Source organism: Corapipo altera, unplaced genomic scaffold (assembly GCF_003945725.1).
Source record: "Corapipo altera isolate COAL_440 unplaced genomic scaffold, ASM394572v1 0, whole genome shotgun sequence".
Classification (NCBI taxonomy): Eukaryota; Metazoa; Chordata; class Aves; order Passeriformes; family Pipridae; genus Corapipo; species Corapipo altera.
The window spans coordinates 58,266,917-58,289,155 of NW_020884872.1; the positions used below are offsets into that span (position 1 = coordinate 58,266,917).

The following is a 22,239-nucleotide window of genomic DNA, read 5'->3' on the forward strand; positions in this document are numbered from 1 at the left end:
TTTCTTCTTATGAAATTTAATTTGAGTCACTTGGGGAAACATTTCCATATTGAAAGGAGCTCCCGGCTTTCATTGTACTTATACTTTGTTCTTACTGAATTGTGCATGCTGTGATTTAAAGGGACACAGTCAAGGTAAAGCCTACCTGCACAAAAGCAATTGGGTCCATTTCCACTTGGCAGATAAAAAGCAGACAGCTGCTGAGCTTAGCAATCTCATCTCCACCAGCCACTTGAGGATGGGCACAGTGAACACAGGCTAGTAAGTGATGCTGGCTTTTCTGCCTCCAAGATTGCTGTGTCATGGGAAGGACAAGGCAATAGCTTGGCCATCATTTCCAGCAGGCTGACTCATGGAGAGGTCTGCCGCTGACCTCTCTCCATCCCAAGGAGCACCAGCACTAACCTCTGCATTCCCATCTCTGGATTTCTGCGAATAGGGCTTTTTGAAAATGTGTGGGTCTGAATAAAATAATGGGTGCACAGCATAAATTGGGTAGGACCTTCACAGCACCAAAACTGATCAGAAACAGCTTTTTTTTTTTTTTTTTTTTTAATAAGACCATTCCATATGATTACTGGATTCCCCAAGCATTTTCTGACAATCTCTGCTCCCATGGTGTTTTGTAATACACACAATCTAGGCTCAAATGAGTCAAATTTTGCTGTTAACAAAACAGAGAGAAGATGGTAGTGCGACAGTTTTCAGCTTATGGCTCATAAATTAATATCACACAGTCTGCAAAAGGTAGCTCAGAAATGTGGCTGGACTGCCAATGGAATCCAGTTCAGTGCGCATAAATTCAACACGAAATGTTAAGAGGGTAAAAAATTAGAAATTACTGGAAACTTCAGAATTGGAGAATGAAAAGGGGATACAAAGGTAGGACAGAGGCTTATATTTAAAAGTCACTGAAAGAAAATAAATTCAGGAAAAATCCCTCAGTTAGGCTTGAATACCAATCCAGTTTTCTTTAAAGGAAGAAAAAGGTATTACTTGGTTCCTAAAGTAAATATAGACATAGATGGTTACTAAAGTAACAGAAAAGGAAATCAGAAGTTTGTAAATGCAAGAAGAATAGAATGAGGAAGAGATAGTGGTTAAGCAAAAATTTATCTGGTTTGACCAACTTGATCTCTTGATGTGTCTATCTTTATGGTGGTTGGTCCTGTCTCTGCACATGGACATATATCACAGCTCACAGCTTTCCGAGACCAAAAGTAACAAGCCAGATGCTTCCCAAAACACCCTCTAAGGCCTGGGGTTGCTGCTGTTGTTGCACATCCATGGCAAAGACTTCACAAAGCTTGCCACGCTATCTGGTACCTGCTCTGCAAGCAGAACCACTGAACAGAGATGCTATTTCACATGAAAGTATTAAAATATTGTTATGCACAGATGTAAATTGAGGGGTCTCTGGGGAATACACTGACTTGAACCAGTTTTCCAGTCCTGAGAAATATAGACATTGAATTCTATAGTGACAGGATGGAAGCAGAGCCCACAGGAACCTGGGGCAAAGAGGAGGGCAAGCAGGAGAGAACCATGACTTGGACTGAACAGGAGACCTCAATTTCTGTCATTGCACAGAGACCAAACCAGTTGCACTCTGTGGCTCACAGAAATTGATGCAATCCAGGAGCAGCTGGTGGAGAAAACTGTTTGAATCCCCTTCCTCACACTTTTCTACATGAAGCCCTAAGGAATAAGGCATCATCAGGAAAGGCACTGCAAAGAAAAAGGTTAAAGTAATATAGCAGTCACCTTGACTGGCTTTTTAAAGAACTGGTTAGAGAATAGTTCTTAAAAAAATCTCTGCGAATAAATTTTTGGGAGAGTTTGCTAGTGTCACAATAGTGTCATGAGGAAGATAGTTGCCTCTGGCCTTTAATCCTTCTCTTATCACCCAATTGAAAGTTAGATTCCGGTGCCATTCTCTCTGATTTCTAACCACCGAGAAAGCTCTACTGTGCTTTTTTCAACTGTCTTCATAAATAGGTTATCACAAAAAATTGGTGAGCTGCCTTCATGAACATCCTAGAAATGATTTTGTATAGCCCCTGTGATAAGTGTCACACAGTCTAGGTATACCTAACCCAGAAAATGTCTCGGGATCCCTTCCAATACTCCATTCCCTGGTTCCTGTGAAAAAAAATGGCACGCATCCACATACCTGAAAATATGTCCAGCTACCTACAGAGTCTTTTTTTTTTCCAAGAAGGGCTTGACTATTATTATTTTATGAACATTTCCAAGATTTTATTATTACTTTCTAAAAATCTAGTTTAAAACAGAGAAATATGGTTTTTATGAAGCAGATATGGGATTGCCAGTACAACCTTGCTTTGACACAGTTTTGGGTATCTGGAATTATTTGCTAAGTAAAAGAATTTTACTGTTATACAACACATTAAATATTCCCTTAAGAAACCCTTTAACCAAGGAAATGCATTTGTCTCAGGGTGGAATTGGTTTATGGGCTAAATCATCATACATGTTAACTAGAGTTTAAAGTGTCAAAGATTTGTAACACACAGAACATCATTTATAACTGGTAGAGTTGGTTTACAGCTTGCTCTGGGTCATAGATTATCCTTCCACCTACCTAACATCTGCGCATCTATTGCTTGCATGCTGGTTAAATATTATTTGAAAGTATTGCAGCATAAATAAAATTAGCAGTGGATGAAATTAAATGAATATAAATGGGCTTCTCAGTTTCAAATCTTAACAGTAGTTTAAAAGGATTTTAACAAAAACTACTTGATATAACCTTATTTCTCAGTCATCTACAGAATGTTGTGTTTTCTCACAGGAGTGGGATTCACAGGTCATACTCAAATGAAGGGATCCACCTAGCTAATTTTGTGACTTTCCACTTCTGACTTAGTATTTATATCGTTAGTAGAAGAGATAATTGAAAAATGTCTCAATGTCGAATGTGTTAATTAACATAATGCCAATATGACCACCTGGGCAGTGGCAGAGGATCTGGTCCTTTCTGCAAATTACCACTGAAGTTCCTGGGAACCTGGAGGCATGAGTAGGTCAGAACCAAACCGTAAACTCCACAGCAGTTTTCTTTATCATTCAGGAAGTCTGCTTCTAAACTGTACAAAAGCAAGCCCTGAGCCTGTTGTTTATGTTCCTTTCCTTTCCACGGCATAAAGGGTTTCAGTGCACATGTTCCTTTCTGCTCTGGATGCAGTGGCGTTATGAGTGTTTACAAGTGGGCTTCCTTAGTATGCATGCTGCGGCACCCAGCACAACTCCCAGATTTTTGTATTGCAATACAATCCACATGTAGCTGACTTCAGAGAAGTCTTTTATGTCTTTCCATCTTGCGGCTCTCCCAGGTCTGCAGTGGAAGCAGCTCTCACTGTCTGTAAAGAACCGGCAAGATCAAGGTGTGAGGTAACATTTCTCTCAGGCATACCACGATTGCCTTTCCAAAAATATTTTAGGCAGCCATGCCATGCTGTGCCTGCACTTCCTGTGTGCAATGATCTGATGCACATCTTCATTAAATGCCAAAACACGATTGCAGACAATTGGTGAGGTGACCACTTCTCTGCAGACAGGCTGGTCCCCTTATAGCACGTGGATCGTTCTCTTGGAGAACCTCAAGAGATTGTCAAAACAGTGTCAGCAGTAAATTCAAACCAGAAATGTAACAACTTGATTCTTCTGCCAATCATCATGAGAGGAGACCCCTCTGGAGCTTTCTGCTATGGAGAGGAATGGCTGTGCAAATGTTTGTGAGAAAGAGGAGGCAGGAAGGAGATATGGCCCATTCTAGGAAGAGAGATAAGAAACATTTCAGGCAGTTGAGCCCAAAAAGCTGTAGGAGAGGAAGGAAGAGAACACAGAAATTAATCTTGGGCCATTGAGATAAGAGTCATGGTTTTAGAAAACATAATTTTTATTTATTCTTCAGAACTTTATGACTGGGAACAAAATGTGATATATGGTCTTACTCTTCTAACTTTTAATTTCATGCAGTCATTTGCAGTTAGACCAGTTAAATGAAGAAAAGTTGTGCTGCTACTTGCATAATCTTGTAATTCTGCCCAGGATAGGTACAAATGGAAAGCATACGAGGTACAAGAAAGAAAGAAGTCAAGTCTACATAATACAAACTGCTCTTGAGGAAAAACACACACAGATTAAGCCCAGCTAAGGATTAAACGCAATTTAACCACCACAAAAAAACCCCACACCAAACCAAATCAAACCAACAACAAAACCCCCACACCTCTGTCTTTCCACAGGCTACTTTCTTCAAGTAGAAATTGCTAACCACTTTGTTTGACCTCCACAGTCACTAGATTTTATTCTACTCAGGCCTGATCTGCCAGGATGCCACCCGAGTTAATGTTCTCAGGATAATCACAAATTCTGACAATGTATTATTTTGAAAGGTCTGAAGCACTTGCAGAAATACAGCTTGCCATTTGCACCTGCCCAGATCCAGCTTAGGGACATTATTAAAATAATTGCATATCCTTTAAGACAATTTTTATGCAAGTGTATGAGCATGTAATATCTGCAAATATCAAGAACATTTTATTGCCCACTCTCTTTGAATGATGCCTGCCTTAGTTTCAATGCTGATCTCACATAATGATTTGCAATTGACAGTGCCTTAATTTTATGTCCCCATACCTTTTTGAGTTAGTGAAAATAAGGAACTGACACCAGTGGTTCACTTATCACCTCACTAACTCCTCTTTAGTCCCATTTCAGTGAGAGTTATACGAGTACCAACCTAGGCCAAGCACCCTCAAAGTCAGGTCTTCAAAGCTCACTGGCACAGACAGGATTTGCTGGGATGCTCAAATGTTTCTACCCTGGGAAGGAACTTCAAAGAGGTTTAAAGTGAGACTTGAGTATCTTTGAAGATCCCCTCTGCTCCTTGCATCCCTATAGAATCTGCTACAGGGCAGACTAGAAGCAACAAAGGGCTTGAACTATACCTATTCCCACCATTTCTGTAACAAGAAGACTCTTTTCCTTCCTGTTGTTCAAAGCCCCATATGGTTTGCTGCAGTAGCTTTCCCCTTTGGTTAAATGGGTGATTAGCAGTACATACAAATGAAGACACATTTTGAAATGCAGTGATTTTTTTCCAGTGGAATTGTTATAATTTTTACCCCTAAAGAAAGTTGCTGGTAATTTTTGGCCATCTTCATAATCAGTAGACAGAGTGCCACCTGCAAATAACTACCTGTTCTGCATAATTAAGTTTTTTACTTTATAGATACTGACAAAGAGTTTTGTGAAATGCCAGAATGAATTTCATTCTCATGGGGGAATGGAAATAGGAACACGGAAATATTTGTACCACATTTGAGTACCTTTTGGGTGGATGGATGGAGAGATAAATCAATAGGCACATAAACAACAACAGACAAAGATACACAGTTCACTAGAGTTTACAGTTCTCTGGAAACATAAGTCTTGCATAATAGCTCTGAGTTTGCACACAACAGGACACTGCACTATTATGTCCTATGCATGTGGCAGGTATATCAGTCCTGAACACAGCAGAGCTCTACAGCATATGAGCCACAAAATCAGTTTACCATTCTATCCAGCTTTTTCATCTGGTGGGGCAGCTGCTCAGCTGATTGCTGGCAACCATTCCCTGTTTGTCACAGCTAAAATGTTAACAGCAATGGCTTTCCAGATGAATTTGGGAGCATTTTCTCTTTTGGGAGGTGCAGAATTTCTGTGTAATGATTCCTCTGAGGTAGGGGGCTTTACAGATAAAATATCAGTTCTGAAGCCTCAGTAGACCTGTATCCTGTTCCTAGTCACCCTGTGCTAAAGGGATTATGCATTATCCCCACTGCACAGTGATATTTTGCAATTTAGTTCTCTCTTCTTTGGCAATCTCACAAGGGATGGTATGTTGGTTTGCAAGGCCCCAAAGATTGCTCCTATATACATAGGTGCTTCCTTTTATTGAAGTATCCATCTGTAATTTCTAACGTTTTTTCCACTTCAAACATACTTGCTAAGTAGATAAAATTTACCCACACTAATTTATATAAGATAGACCATCCACAAGCAACTCTACAAGGTCACTCTGAAAGATTTTACTCATGCAGAAAGAAAACCATGATTTCTCAATCTCTGTTTAAATTGGTCAGTGGAATAGCATGGGGGATACTGTGGGATCATATTCCTTTGCAAGTGCAGATAAGAGACTTTTCAAACTGTCAGAGCTTTGGTCCAGCCCATACACCCACTGGGGACACCAAACCCTGAAGGGGGTGGGTAGCATATGCCTGTGTCTCATTTCAGCACAGAGTGGGAGCACACATCTCAGAAATGCTCTTGGGTACCCCAGTATAGAAATAGATTGAATTTCTTACCAACATCATTCCTTCTCCCTCACACTCATGTCTGTAAGGAGAGATATCTCAAACTCAACAGGAATATAATTTTTTCTGGTTTGATTTTCTATTAAACAACAGATATGCTGTGGTGCTTACCTGAGACCTACAGCTACAGACTCACGGGTTAATGTATAACCAGTATATTCCTGAAGTATTTAAGTTGCTATTTCCCCTCACTTTGCCAGGGTAATGAGGTGTTTGATGAAGGGAGTTCAGCTGCAGAACTGCAAATGTACATTCTGTAAGCTAGAGAGAAACCACAACAAGCTCTTGCATTTAATATTCTGATAAATTGGGCATTTCTGCACCTTACAGCAGGCAGTGACACAATGCACCCTTGTTAATCTGAACAGAAAGTGCTCCTTCAGTAATGGAGTCTAGGCCTGTTACAGAAAATTTGATTTGCTTCACTAATTCGAAACACACAAAAAAAATAAATCCAAGGGATGCTCTGGAAGTAGAGGTTATCTGCTGATCTGTTCAGATAAGTGAAGCATAACTCATCAACAATGTGAGGAGGTAATGGAACAAGTTGCTGCCAGCATGCTGTGCTGGTTAGTTAGATTAAAAGAGTATATCTGGTGATGATTGTCTTCTGTTTTTTGTTTGTTTGTTTGTTTGTTTCCTTTCTGAGAAACATATCAAGAAAGTGTATTAGAACAGTTCAAAATCACTGATGGGTTTTGTTATCTATTGCCTGGTGTCAAATTGCTGATAACTCCAAGACCTTCTTTCTTTTTCAAGACTTTGAACAATATAATTAAGGTTTCTTGGAAATAAATCAATACTTGGTATCACCTCTGCACAGCATACTGGCCAGACATTCTGCCGGCCTTATTGAGACATGGCTTGAAGTCATTTGTGTCAGAGTTTAGGCTCTCACCTTTTTACTTCTGCGTTTTCTTTGTAGAGAAGATTTTCTTGTTGTAGTTAAAGCTTCATACCTTTCCTTCACGGGGCACAGCTGCTGAATGGCAGCAGGTAGGCACTCCACTCCAGAGGAGTGTTGTGGTCGACTCTGATTTCGTTAACCCTTGCTGCTGGTCTGGATGGGCGAGGGGCTGTGACAGGTTGACTGCAGTTTTCTAGCCATCTTCAGGAGCAGTTCATTGCACTTTGTCTCTCCTTTGTCCTTTATTCCCCAGTAGCATACACAGAAAAATGAGAATGCAGTAGACTTTCAAATAGTGTTACTCAGTCAGGAGGGGAAAGGCACTCTGTGAGTTGTTGAGGAGGAGGTGTTTACTAGGGACAACTAAAAGCAGAGGAATAATTGCCTTTGGGCATCTCCAGGATGGGCAGTCATTTTAGTAAAGATTATTTACCTTTTTTTTTTAATGATTAATTCAGAACCTGACAAGGCTGAAGTAAATTCTCCGAAGGCTTGAAACTGTTTAGTCTGAATTTTAAGGGAAACAAAATTGCACTTCTGAGCATTTAGCTCACAGGTAAGTCATAGGACTCTTGCTTTGAAATGATGCTGAAATAGAAGGATTTGCTAAAGCCTCCAAAGTCTGGTGGTTTAGTTAAAAAAATAAGAAAGCACAGAGGGCTTGATAGTGATCTCTCTATGCTAGAGATCACCAGCATAGTGATCTTGGTCCTTTTTTATTGCAAGAAGGGACAAAAAAGGGCCAAAACCTTGATGTTTTCTATTTGAAGTTTCCTTGGGAAGAATCCCCAGTAAGGAACCACCCACCATTCTGCCATATGTGCAGAATCAACCCAGCTCCAAGCCCCTCCAAAGCCTAGGTCCATCCCACACCAGCATTTGGACATCTCAGCATCCATATGCACTAGCACCCAAGGAACTTCTCCTGAGAGCAGCAGGAGACTCTCTGCCCCCTCATATTGATTTTATGAAATCACAAGGAGATTTTCCCACTATCAGCTGATGATGTTCTTGGCAAGGGCTCTTTATACACTGCTGTGAAGGTAGAGGAACATGATATTATGCTTGCAGACATAAAGAAAGGGTTCATTCAGATACTCAGTATCAGAGTCAAACATTCAATCTGGCTGCTCTTTGCCAGACCAAACTGAACTGTTTCAGCTGGAGCACATTGGAACAGAAATGTGTCTTCAGGCAGAATGGGGGAAAAATAATCATCCTGATGACGTAATTGAGGAAAATCAGGGTCACAAGCCTGATTGGTGATCACTGTCAGACAGAGGTTATCCATAATACTTCTTGGCCACATCCACAAAAGTGCTGCAGGGAATAAGATTCCTCCCCTTGGTGAATTCAGGGAACAAGGCATTGGTGCACTTAGGATTAAACACTTTTAACCCTGTGCTGTCCTATACATGGTCCTAGGAAGACACTCTTCCAAGAAGCAAGTCTGTTGAAATTCTAGTGTAATTTATGGAGTGGGGATGGACTAGACTCCAACTGCTATTCTTGTCCTTACATGATTCACCAATTTTAATACCTAGTTCAATTGACTAAATTTGGCATGTCATTTAAAACCCCAATGGCTGCAGAGGAGAGTGAGAGACTTCCAGAAGGTAACCTCCACTGACATCTCCCACCACCGAAGACAGCAGGAACTGTGCCCCTTCACTCACTGCTCGTGTCCCACTGCAGTGTAGGGCTTGGACAGAGAAATCTGCACCTGGGTTTTTCCTCATCCTCATCTTTTTCTGTGGCATATATGTAAGTTGAACCTGGCTGTTCTAAAGCCCTGATGGTGAAAGATGCAATGTACTCTTGCTGCTATAGCACCTGACACTGAATGTAACAGCTCAACACAGAGAAGTCTCTCAGTCTCCAGAAAAAAAAAATGCATCTCTTCCCTCATGGTAAATGAGATTTGTAAAGCGAGTGAGCATGAACTGGAATTTTTCTGTTAAATACAGCATCAAAGTCTTTTGTTAGAAGCTAAATGGATAAAAACAGTGCATGAAATTGAAGTTGAGAATTAGCTAGTCAGTCCCAGGGAGGAGGTCTAACTGCTTTGACCTTCAGGCTTTATGCAAGGGTCGAGTGGAGAAGCACATCTCCCCAGCTGAGCAGCGCAACTCACATGGTTTTACCTGAGGATATGGAAATGCAGTAAGCTAAACCTTGGCAAAAAAACCCCAAAATTGAAAATCAAAGTTAATATATGGAAGAGACTGGTCCTAAGCTGCGTGCTAGAAAACTGACGTGAAGAGCTAATGCCCTCAGAGATGCTCACAGTCTTGTCAGCAGAGTCCCAGCATGCCACTCAGGATGTGTAAGGGTTGCCAAAAGTGGGGTGAGGTTTTCCAAGTCTTTGTTGTTGAAAAGACAGCACTGATCTATCTTTCAAAATCTTAATTTCACATGCCTGGAAGCACAGATATTTCTCAGGCCACTACTGTTATTTGATGCTTCTCTAAAGAGAGGTGTATCACCGCTAATGTTGTGGCCTTTGCCCGTGGCCCCTGAAGCCAGTGGATAGTCTTCCAGAGGACTTTTCCTCTGTCTTCCAGTGAGGGATAGGAACCCCGAATGGAGAAAGGTCTTTTCTCTGCAAATCAAAGATTCACAGAGTTTAGGATTAAGAGGAACCATTAGATTATATAGTTGGGCCACCTGTGCACCACATACATTTCTCTTAGGTGTTTCTTCACATCCCATGTTGCAACTAGATAGAAGCATTTTCTACTGACTCTGTTTAGTACAGTTGCTTCCCAGTCCTTTCTTTGATAAACTTTCAATCTGACATTTTTCCCAGCCCTTGAATAATTTTTTATTGCTTTTCTTTATTGTCTCTTCCCTAATGAAATCAATGCTGAAGTTGTGACTACTTTTACAATGGTGAACCATGTTTCTTACTCATCGCTCACCTGTTTATGCAAGCAAGAACTACTTTTTTAACTCTCCTTCCCATACACTTGCAATGAGAGCTCATTGCTGCTTCCAAGAGACTGTCCTCTGTTTCTCAGGTGGGCTCTGTGTTTCTTGTAGCTAAATTTTGCTGAGTTTTGCTCTTGGCTTCTATTCTAATGCTTTTTGTTTTAAGAAGCCTGGCATACCAGAAAAACCTGCACATAAATCTGCTGTGATTTACCTTGGCACCAAAATTTGTGCCAGCCATTAATTTTTATCTGTAGTGATTCCATAGTTATTTCTGGTCTGATCTCAAGAGTCTCAATTTAAGGTTCAAAAAAAAATCCATTGGGTTTTTTTTTCCTACAGTTATTCAGGAATAGCTAACAGAAATTCACACACTAATCTTTGGTAGAAAAGGTTTTGGATGGTTTTATGACAACATATCATCAAGTCAAACAGTCTGCAAAGCCAGCCGAGGTGGATGTGTTGTGTCAGGATACAATGGGTAAGTAAAAGAACAGTAGAAGGACAAAAGTCTGAGTGGGAACCAGCCCAGCCCACTGTCACTAGCATACCTCAGATGCATTGTAATCTGCACTCCCCCTGTAATGCAGTGAGTAGGAGAAGCAGGGAAGCTTTTAAAATAACTTTCATTGCAGTTACAAATATGATGTGTCTGTCCACTTCCCACCCAAGTCACGGTTGCTATCTGGCACATAAAATCATGTAGAGAGCAGAGGTAGGAAAAAGGTAGCAGGCTGTTACCAGGCAGTGCTGACAGGATATACTGGTATGTATGTGCAAAGGAGAGAATCTGAGTCATGTGAATAAAACTGGGGTAAGCAAAAGCATCACTAGTTGAACAAACGAACCTAACATGCTGTAAAGCACCCTGATCACCTGCTCTAACTAAGCTAAAAAAAACCAAAACCAAAAAAACTCCTAGTTGTACCTAATCGAGATGTTGCAGGTAAAATTTCACAAATGTCTTCTGAAACGGCATACTTGCTTTCCTATTTTTGTTGGATATACTGATATTCTCAAGACTACATTTTTCTTTCTCATGGCTACTTCACTGTAGTTGGCTTCTAGTCAGCTGGCCTTTCAGTCATTTTTTTCAGAAAAGCTCTCTCCTTCCCCAAAAGCAGAAACTTTTTTTATTTGAACTTTGAATTACGTCTCATTTTGTTCAGATGCTCTGATTTCTCTCTGCATTGGCAAGAAATATTTAAATCACTAGCCACATCAGAGAGACCGCCTCCCTTATGATGTCTTGACTTTCAATACTAGCTCCATTTATGGCTTATCTTTAGCCAGTTCTCTATAACATTTCTTCTGCTAATCCCTTCCTCCAGTTCACCTAATAATTGCCTATGTAGTCCATTTTCAAATTATGTATTTCTCTCATTTACCTGTTATTCACATTCTTTTATTTCATTCTAGGGACCTGTGGTTGATTGAGATCACATGAACAAGCTTGTGGTTTTCTAAGTCACATTTTGCACATTTCTAAAACATAGATGTTACCTTTGCTGTTCTCTATTTCTGTAATATCACCTCTAAACTAAGAATTTTATTTAAAAACTTTGCTACCAAACCTAGTGTTTTTGCTGGTTCTTTCAAAGTCCAGTGATAGAGGTTATTTCTTCCTTGATTCATAAGCACCTGAGCTCCATGTAGATAATATCATTTGCATTAACCACTGCCTTTCTCCCTTAGTTCTTGAAAATGGAGGCAACACATTCACTTAGGTTTTGGAAACAAAGATAGAACATCTTTAATGTTCACCCTGTAATGCTCAATTTCCTTATTTCTTTACTTTTTATATAACCAGTGAAGGTTTCATCCTTTTCTCATGAACTTCGAAGTCTTAATTCACCTGGAGCTTGCAAAATCTTGCTTTTACCTCTATAACTTATAATTTCCTTGTTTTCATTTTCCCATTTTTCTCCCTCTGTTCCCTGCTTGTTTTTAGGTTTCTTCACCCCTGGATTATTCATCCAGTTACATTAGCAGTCCTTTTCTGTTTGTTTTTCTCTCTTCTTTCTTGGAATAGAAGTTTAAGGTATTTTCTGTAGTTGCTTGAAATTCATATATACACATTCAAATCCTGAGATTTGTTAATTAGCTCCTTCAACTCATCAAGGCTTTCCCTTTTTAAATAAATAATAAAAGAATCTTTCTTAAGCAGCTTAACTTTGCCTACACTGCCTTTTGATTGAAATGTAACTGACTCATAATCCATTTCTCTACAAATATTTGCCATGGCCAGCTGTTTTATAACCTAAGATCCCATACAACAGCTCCATTCCTGCTTTCTTCTCTGTCTTCCTCCTCTCCTCCAGAGAAATACCATCTCACTGGAAGCATCTGATTTCAAGAGCAGAAATTCCTTACCCAATTAATGGATGCTCTGAATTGCCCCCTCAAAACCCCTCAGCCTAAGCTAAGCCCAGACACTGATATTCAGCCCAGGTGCAGGTTATTTGAGTGCCTTCAACTTGCACACAAACATGGGAACTGTGTGTCAGAGCTCCTGCCACTTCCAACACAACAACTCCTGTTGCTCATTAATACTCAACTCCACTGTCAGCAGAGCCTGTAGAGCTATTTGGAAGACAGGTGTAGGTGACCTGAATAGCTCTGTGCTCTTTGCTCTGACTCTGTCAGTGAAGCGTAGATATCCAGGGTCGCGGAGATGACCTTGAGGACCCTACCTATGTTTGAGATGCTTTCCCAGAAAGGTGTGGCACTCTTGTAGTTACTGTGTCATATTTGCAAGCTTAGTGAATATATCTTAGATGATCTCTGGCAACATGAATTGTATCAGACATCTACACATAAGCATCTGAATCAAGCTCTGATTGTCCAATAAACATAAAGGGGCCTTTGTCATCTTGTGCTCATGAAGACACCTACATTCATATGCCTGAATTTTTATCTCAAGAATCTGGATAAGACTGAAATAGATCCAGGATGTTCCCAAACATGTTTTCTGTGTTAGAAAGTTTCTTTCACTCATCTTCAAATATTGTTTCTGATAAGAAGAAATTTAAATTAAGAGATGAAAAGGCAAGACTGGAAGTGTCTTTCCTACACATCAGTTTGTGCAGACTCAGAGGGGAAAGCAAGGCAAAGGAAGATACAGCAATGGAGAAAGCAATGTCAGTGGTAGGATGAACACCCAGACAAGAAATGAAAAGTACCAATATTTATGAGAAAGAGGGTAAAGCATTTAGTTATATGAGCCTGCTGACTCCTTCTAGGGACCTGAGCATGGTGATAAGACATTATTTTATAAGAAGGGTATGGAGGTTCAGCATGAACTCTTAAAAGAGGATATAACTGATGTCCATGTATTTCAAGCCAGTGCGGAGGAGCAGGCGGTAAACACAAAAGAGAGAAAGGAACTACTATGGTCAATCCTGGCATAAGAACAAGTGGGTTAATAAGATGCAGACTGGAAATTAAAGAGATGTCCTTGCTCATTACAGATGTGAAGGTCTTCAGATGAAAGTGGTGGGTTCCAGAAAACCCTACTAACTTTGCAAAACAGAGCTTGAGCAGCTCAGGAAAGGTAGTGTAGGATATGATGGCAGAAGGCTTTCCTTCCACAAACATTGGGGTGCATTTTATAAGTCCCCACAACAGTCCTCAGTCTGCAGCATAGAGGTGAAACAAAGCTCTTTTCTCTTCCCTGTGTTGCACAGAGATGCAGCCAAGAGTCTGACCAGGCTGTCAAGCAGTGGTGGTGATGGCACCTTCCCTTTCACTGACAGAGAAAAAAAAATCACGAACAGCATCACTGACAACACATCAGGCCACAGACTAGTGTTTATTTGCTTTTTCCATTCACAGTACTCAATAAGGAATGTTAATGGAAAGTTGTTTAAGCTTAACAGGCAAAAGCTAAACTCATGAATAAGAGGTCTTGGAACATTTTCCTTTGAAATTTCCTTCTTGTTCCTTTCACTCTCTCCACCTCTCTCTTTCTTTCCTATTAAACCGAAGTCTATTTCCCTAATAAAGTCCAAGGCTTTTAAACACAACCTAATGCTCGTGATTGCTATCTTTCAGTGAATAAACAAAATACTTTATACCTTCTGTCAGAGGCACAGAATTCTCTTATTTGAAGGGGAGAGTGTAACCAACATTTTGACCACTTTTCGTGAACACAGGCCAATGAAAGCTGAAAACTGTGAGAAAAACTGGGCTGCTCAATCCTCATTCTTTATCAGAACTGTGGAGATAATAACACCTGACTGCTTTTCTTGATCAGCTCAATTGCCAGGGTACACAAAGAGGAACTCAATAAAGGCGAGGTGGTCCATAACAGACTGATCCTGCAAAACCTCAGGTAGCTCCTAGGTGCTTTACACAGAATCAGACCCTAAGTGCCACTGCCAATAACAAAGAGATGACCCACTGAGATAGCCAGATAGATAGCCAGGAGCCCTGGGCAATGCAGAAAACTTGTCCCATGAGTAGTTATAGGAATCTGACTCTGACAGATAGAATATCTGCAAAGCACCACTGAGAAAGATGGACATTTCTTATCAGGTATTGCACTGACACCAAATGCTCCCCTAAAGATGAACCCCCTTTTCACAAGCCACCTGGAAACATCCTGAAGGGAGGGAAGGCTACCCTGAGTTGCCTTTTGGGGTGATTTAGCCAGGATGAAATACTCAATTTGAACCTGTAGCAGCTCTGTGTTTGCTCTGACACTGATACACATTCCTGCAGCCCATCGAAGAAAATAGAGAATTACAGGAGAGTCACAGCTCCTTACTGAAATGTCTTCTTTAACCTGTTAAATTGAAATAAAACAGCAAAAAAAATGCACACTGATTGGGATGCAGGAGTTTAATGGTACACATGTTTCCAATGTATTTTATAACAGCCACAAAAAAATACAATTACTCAGTGTGGGCAGGCGTGCCTCTGGATGGCTCAGTAAAAGTCCAGACAGGCTGTGCAGACCAAGGCTGAGGCAAAGGCCTCTCTCTCCCATTAACATGGTTGCTCCCTGTCACTGTGTGCTGTCACTCAGATGGGGCTGGTGCAGGCAGGAGGTATGAAGATAAAGAGACCTGGAGATGACGGAGAACAAATCACGGAGTTGCCTGTTTTTCAATCTGTCACCTTCACTGGGTCATAGCTGCTGCTGACAAATTTGCGCTCTGTAGAGGCATGGCAAAGAGAAGGAGTAAGGAGCATTTGAGTTCAGGGCTGAGGTGTGAGGATTCAGCTGTATTATGGGGTCAGGCAAGTGAACAGAATCTTCTCTTTCTTTCCTACATTAGGGAATGACCGTTCACAGAAGAAACAAAGACTGCACGTAAGTCTCTTGGGCATCAACAACTTGCTCTGACGTAATCGCACCTTCATTTTCCAGCAAATGGGGCTTGTCAAACTCCAGAGGTCCTGACAACTGCCGTAAAGTCATGTACTTGTCCAGCAGACTGGGAATGATGATGAGTTTGAAAAGGAATCCAGAGACAGCCTGTGAATTCCCCTGTCCATGGCTGAACAAGGTGAAGAATTTCCCTTTCCCTCTTCTGCACATAATGTTTACTTCTGAGCAAAGTGCAGGTTAACTTAAATTAAAGGAACCGAGTCAGCAGCAGATCTTAAGATAGCTGCACACCGTATTACATTACACCTGCAATGTCAGACTCTGATATAGTACAGAATCCCGTTTCTTGAAAAATCAGACACAATCCCAGGTCACACTGACTTTCCAAGTGTTCATGAGTACAAAGAAATGATGATGTACATTCATGAATCACACCCTATTTACAGCTCTCATAAAAGCCCAGGCTCTCAATGATCTGAAGACTAAAAGCCCTTGTGCCCCAGGATAAAGGTTCTATTCAGCCAATATCCAATAAACTGATTTCCAAGGCCTGCTTGTTGAAATTAGGCTTGCAGGACAGGATTTTCCTAGGAATTGCTTATCTTGGTTCTACCTGGAGGCTTGGGCACTGCCTTTTATTTCAATATTTAGGTGCTGCTTTAATGAACATGCCTCCTGAGAAGCTTTTTAGTCAATAAAATCTCTTGTATTTTTCTGCTAACTAGGTACTGAAAATTCAATTACAGTCAGATGTTCACCTCCTAATGAGAGCTATGTTTCTGGGTGTTACTTGGTGTTACATAGTCTCTGTGCACCTCTGCCTCTTTAAAAATTCATTTGGGCACATCTTTCAGCATCTGAATTCCAGTCAGTTCTGGGTAATAATAATCATTCATTTCATCGATTTCGGCTGCATTTCTACTCAGGGTAAATAATAAGGCAGCACTCCGTTGTGGATTCAAACCGAGATTCCAGCTCTTAACAACGATTGAAAGCACCCACGGGTGTGTGAAGAAGTCAGAGACAACAGCACATCAATTATGAAGCCCTGTACTTTATCTACTGCTGGCAAAAGAAAAGGTTAATTATCTAAAAATAAAGCAACTCTATGCTGGTGCAGGAGGGTGAACTGGAAGGAGGGCTGTTGAACAAACAAGATAAGGTTGTGATCTACAATGTTAGAAGACGGAAGCTGAATAAGAAACTGTCCAGTATAACCTGTCACTCACAGGCAAATTGCAGGGCTGAAAACTCTTGACTAAAATAAATGGACTACGTCATGTCTTTTAATAAGCCTTTTCTGACTCTGACATTGAAACCAACAGGTGCCAAGGAGCCATAGACACACTCATACCCACTTAGTTACTCCAAGGCTGTACATGTTCAAATGACTTATCACACCACAGCAAGCCAAAGACTTGAGGACTGAGATCAGAGCTGAATTTCTTTAATGTTTCTGCTGCCAGTAACTTTTTGCAGATGTGAATTTGAAGGCACATCTCTCCAAAGCACTGTTATGTTTAAGGTTTTACTCTCCATGAGCATCCATGAATCACAAAAGGTCTGGGGAGTTGAGGAAGCACCAGAAAGCTTGGGGTGTGGTTCACCACTGCAGACACACAGGCAGGTAGCTGGCATCCTTCAGTGTTCATTAAGACTGCTGTACTAGAGAAAAACTCAGTAACCATCAGTGGCTCTGCCATAGGAACCCAAACAGGCAAGATTACATAAGAGCAAGAAAGAAGCTACACTCATCTAGTTTACCTTCCTTATTTTAAGGCCTGCCAGGCAGCCAAGGACCTCACAAGTAGGCACCAGCTACATATTTACGGCAGCAACTCCTCCAGCCTGGGATAATAGATAAGAGAGTATGAGAAATATGGAATCAAACCCATTGAGTGAAAAGGAAAATCACCAATAAGACCAATAGCACTCTAACAGAGTCTATAATATAGATCTTAACTACAGCTTAGAGCCCGAAATATGTAGTCCTTAACGTTATTTTTTTCTAAGTTCTTCATTCCACTGGAACAAAATTTTGAAGATCCATGAATACTTTGGGTTTTATAGCAGCTGAAATTATTGAAAATCATTACAGGTGTTTGCTGCATTCTATGCAACTCCCTCCAAGGAAAGAAGAGTGAAACACCATCGCTGTATAAATAAAAGACCTGAGGCACTAAGATGCTAAAATTACTCAGTTAATTGCACATCACTAATCTATGGGGTTGGCAAACTTCTCATCTCTTGTCTTTGAGCAGATCCCTTAGTCATGTAACAGTTCATCTGAGTTAAAGAAGCTGCATCATAAAAGGAAAAAAAATCCTGAACAACCCACTAGAAAATGATGAATTTGGATTAGCTTTTCAGGTCACTGTACTAAATACTGCCACTAACAGTATTAGATTTACATTGTTTCTGTTTAACTGAGCTAGAAATAGATTCCATTATGTTCTTCAATTTTTTGTTCAGGGCAAATACACATGGCCATAGGTGAGTGCTTGAGAATTCCCATGGAGTCACAAGAACAGGTCTGCAGAAGGGAATGGCACTCTCTGAAGTCACTCCTCTGGCTGCCTTCTTAGCACAAGTGGCTACTCATACTGTTGTCATGAGGAGAAGAAATCAGTGAGTAATAAAATCCTATATAGATAGTTTTGCTCCACTGAACACAGGATGGAAGTGGTCTTTCCCCCATGCATTTGCTTTAATTTATAAAGAACTGCAAGTTGCCTTTCTGAACACAGACTGTTCCCAGTCGCTCGTCTGGCAACATGACAAATACTACACTCATTTATCCAGGACTAAATGTACCATACAGTGGCTTGGTGACCTTGCCTGGATGCCAAATGTCGGCCCAGGGGGCTCTCTCATGCCCCCTCCTCATCAGGACATGGGGAGAAAATAAGACATAAAATCTCATGAGTCAAGATAAAGGCAGTCAAATGAAACAAACAAACAAACAAACAAATGTTGTGTGCAGAAGCAAAGCAAAACCAAAGGAGATGGATGTTCTACTTCCCATGAGCAGGCGATGTCCAGACACTTCTTTGGAAATAGGGCCCCAGTATGCAAAGTGACTGCTTCAGAAGACAAACACTTCAATAATGAAGTGAGCCCATTTTCTGTTAGCCTTTATTGTTAAGCGTAATGTCATATGGTATAGAATATCCCTTTGAACAGCTGGGGCAGCTGTCCTGGCTGCCTCCCCTCCCAGCCTCTTGCCCACCCCCAGCCTACCAGCCTTTGGGGGTGTTGGAGCAGCACCCAACACATGGGTGGCTTACCAACACTCTCCTAGGCACAAGTGCAAAGTACAGCATTTCTATGGGGAATGTTAACCCCATTCCAGCCAGACTCACTATCTGGGTGTCAGTGGTTACATCACATGGGTCACCTTCATCTGGCATGTGTTGACATGTCCTTGCCAAAAGAGGAGAAAAGGAACTAGGGTTAGTTTGAAGTTTTGGCCGGCTGGGATCATGATGTCAGTGTAATATCATCCTGCGTGCACGCACAAACTCACAGCACAGGTACAAAAAGTCGTATTTTTTCAGAGGCATTTCCGTGTTAGCTGTATGCACTCATCATGTCTGCAAATGAGAGTTATTTAGAGACATTCGTACAGACTTAGGAAGCCAAGACCACCTTAAAGATATTGTCATACACGTGATGAGTTAAACCATGGCAACATGCATGCTATAAAGAAAGAAAGAAAATCAGCCACTCTTCCATTTTCACATTATTAGTCATTTCATTGGAGTCTTGATACTTGAAATGCAATGTCATTTGCCAACATGTGTCTGTTATTAAAACCCGGTGGGTGTGGACCCTCTCTTACTCTTTTGCTGGAGAGTTATGCTCTTTCCCAGCTAATACAGGCCACTGGAAAGCTCCAAACAGATCCTCCTCATTCATGTTCCTAAATATATAGCCTCTGCACTTGTGTGAGGAAGCCCTCTTTTATCATCTGAATGCCCACAGAAATGAATTTCAGCACACAGCTGGGGCACTAGTGTTTAAGGTTAAGGATTGCAACAGCCACACAACAGAGAATAGTTTTGCTGTCTGCCAGGTGCCTCAGACACATTCTCATCATCCTTAACACCAGTCTAACGCATAGCAGACTCTTGTGCCTATTTACAGAGCCTAAATGCAAACAACACCCTGAAAGGATCTAGATACAGGGAAAGAAGACAAAAGCACAAGCACTTATTTGCTTACCAGCAAATCAGCTCCAAGAACAACTTCTTTCACTGTCATCTAATGAGCCGTATCTAAGGCCCCACTTTTCACCCAAGATTCATGTCTTTAATACCCTTTCCTGACAGAAAACCTCAGTTCATTTACTTCCCCTTCCTTGGGGTCCCCTTGGCTTCTCTTCAACTTCAAGTCACTTCTCACTCCTGGGATTATCAGTATCAATTTATTCTGGAAACATTTTCCACACTGCTGCCCCAAGTCTAGTGTCTGCCTTCAGCTGTCTAGGAATGCTGATGGCTTTTTTGGTAGGCAGGGGCCATCCTTTCCCATCCTGGTAGCAAACAGATATCTCTGATAATGACCCGGATGAACTGCCAGCAAGTCATTAACATCTCTTAGGGTAAAATGCTTTCCCATCTGGTGAAGTCATATTCTGCATACTGCACTCCAGTTCATATTGCAATCTGCTCAATAAATAAGTCATTTCCTGCAGCACACACACAGACAATCATGCTTTATACAAAGAAATAGAACCAGATGAAACGATATGTCTCATTACCAGTGCTAAATGTGACAATAATCACTATTTTGGGAGGTTAATGGTGATACCATTCTCAACCACAATGAAACTGGTCTCCTTTAGGTCAGGAAAATTACAGGATTTTTGAGTTTGACCTTTCTCCCTTTTGGAAGTCATTAGCATCTGTTTGTGTGCTGGTTGAACATCAGCTGACAAGGGAGTTGCTTGTTCCTAAGAGAGTTTCTTTTTCTGTAGGCAAGCTGTTGATTTAGAAGCCACTAGCAACTGATCAGAAGCTTTCTTAGTGATGGCCAACCTTCACTTCAGAGGCACAGCTGCTGATTTAATACTCTAGCTAGAGGTAATAATAAATCCCTGACATCTTGGGGCCACTTAAGCTACTTCTATGTAGTGGTGCTTGAGAGGGGTGGTGACATGAGGAAAAAGATCCCTTTTTTTCTCTGTATATTTTGACTAGACTTGCCTTCTTTGATGTATGGTGAGTACTGAACTTATAAACACAACAGTCCATACACTTCAGCCATGTGAGCTAAATGTTTATGTACGTGGGTGGGTGGGTTTATCTCATTGAAATGTGGTCATTTTAAGTCAGGTGTTGGCTTCTTCCATATCAGCTTCTAAGATAGGGCACTGCAGAGGGTGATTCACTCTGCTACTCCTAGATACTATGACGGGGTGAACTGCCCTTTGTGGTATCCCTGTTAGTTGTAAAAGGGGTTTTGCTGACAAGATTAGAGGGACAAATGCTCTCAGAGATGTGTGTGTGCCTTTTGCCCCTTTGCAACTTAACAACAGGAGGGATCATAATCTGATATGTCATGCCTGCTAAGATGGCCAGGATTTTTTACAGAGGATTTTATCAGTCATATCCCTCCATTTTTTATTATTAGTTTTCTATAATTACTACGATCAGTGCCCTTCACCACACATTTAACAGGAAAATAGTGGATCTCTAGAACAGCACCTCTGCTGTGTGACAGAGCATTTGCAAAGAGAAATGTCTCATGAACATGCCCTCTCCCAGCTGTTCTGGTGCCCACTGGCAATGCCAGCTGCTCAGGGTTACACACTGAAGCTACCAAGTGCAGCAAGGCAGGGATTTTCCAGAGAGCTACCAGGGAATTAAATGTCTGGATTCCTTTCACATTCCACAGGCGCTTGGCCGATGAGTTGCGCCTCCAGGTTCATTTTCCAGTTCAGCTCTGGTACTAGAAAAATGCTCCATTGAGAGGAATATACCCACTTGCCAGGTTGTCAGAGGGTGCCAAGAGCAACTTTAGCAGGGTTTATCAGACAGACGGCCAGGGCACTAGCACAGAACTATCTCAGGAATCTCAACACTGTTACCACAAACCTATCTTGAGTTTTGATTTTGAAAATATGTTTGTCTTACTCAGAAGAAACATCAGATAAATTATGCAGTTTTGCCTCTCCCAAGAGTGAGCCAACAGCTACAATAGCTAAAGGCACCTCTTGGCTATGCTTTTCACATTTCAGCATAGTAACAGCTGAACACCGAAAAGCACAACTTAAAAGAGTTGGGGATTTAAATGAAAATGCCTCCTGATGGTCTGTTGAGTCACAAGCCCTGCCTTATCATGGTTAAGGAAAGAAATCAGTAACACTAGGTGCTGTGCATATCATTCAGAGGCACAAAATTTTAGAAGGCTCCTAAGGTGCCATATCTCCCCTTGGTATGAGAAGCTCTGCCAGCCTGGTGGGGCAGCATCCAGCAGCACTTGCGAGCTTTTGTCCTGCCTGATGCATGAGATATGGGATCAGACAACCTCTCAAACAAAAAGACTCCAAACAACACAGTTTGAGGCAGCAGCCAAGGCTCTGTAGCTGGGGCCATATGACTCATCTCTTCTGCACTGGAAGGAAGGTACATGCAGCAACTGCACTGCTGTGTTTTACATTTGTTATTCAGGGA

At 41.2% G+C, this 22,239-nt stretch overlaps 1 long non-coding RNA gene across 2 annotated transcripts in view; it reads left to right on the top strand.

Moving 5' to 3' along the window:
* The window catches only part of LOC113950076, a 28,075-nt gene that overhangs the window by 971 nt on the left and 4,865 nt on the right, over window positions 1–22,239 (top strand). Inside the window, exons 2-3 of one of the 2 annotated variants that reach the window (XR_003528661.1) lie at window positions 15,602–15,740; window positions 20,541–20,646. This is a non-coding gene — a long non-coding RNA (uncharacterized LOC113950076). Of the gene's footprint in view, window positions 1–15,601; window positions 15,741–16,488; window positions 17,976–20,540; window positions 20,647–22,239 lie in introns of those variants that run through there. The other variant, XR_003528663.1, reaches the window with a different exon arrangement.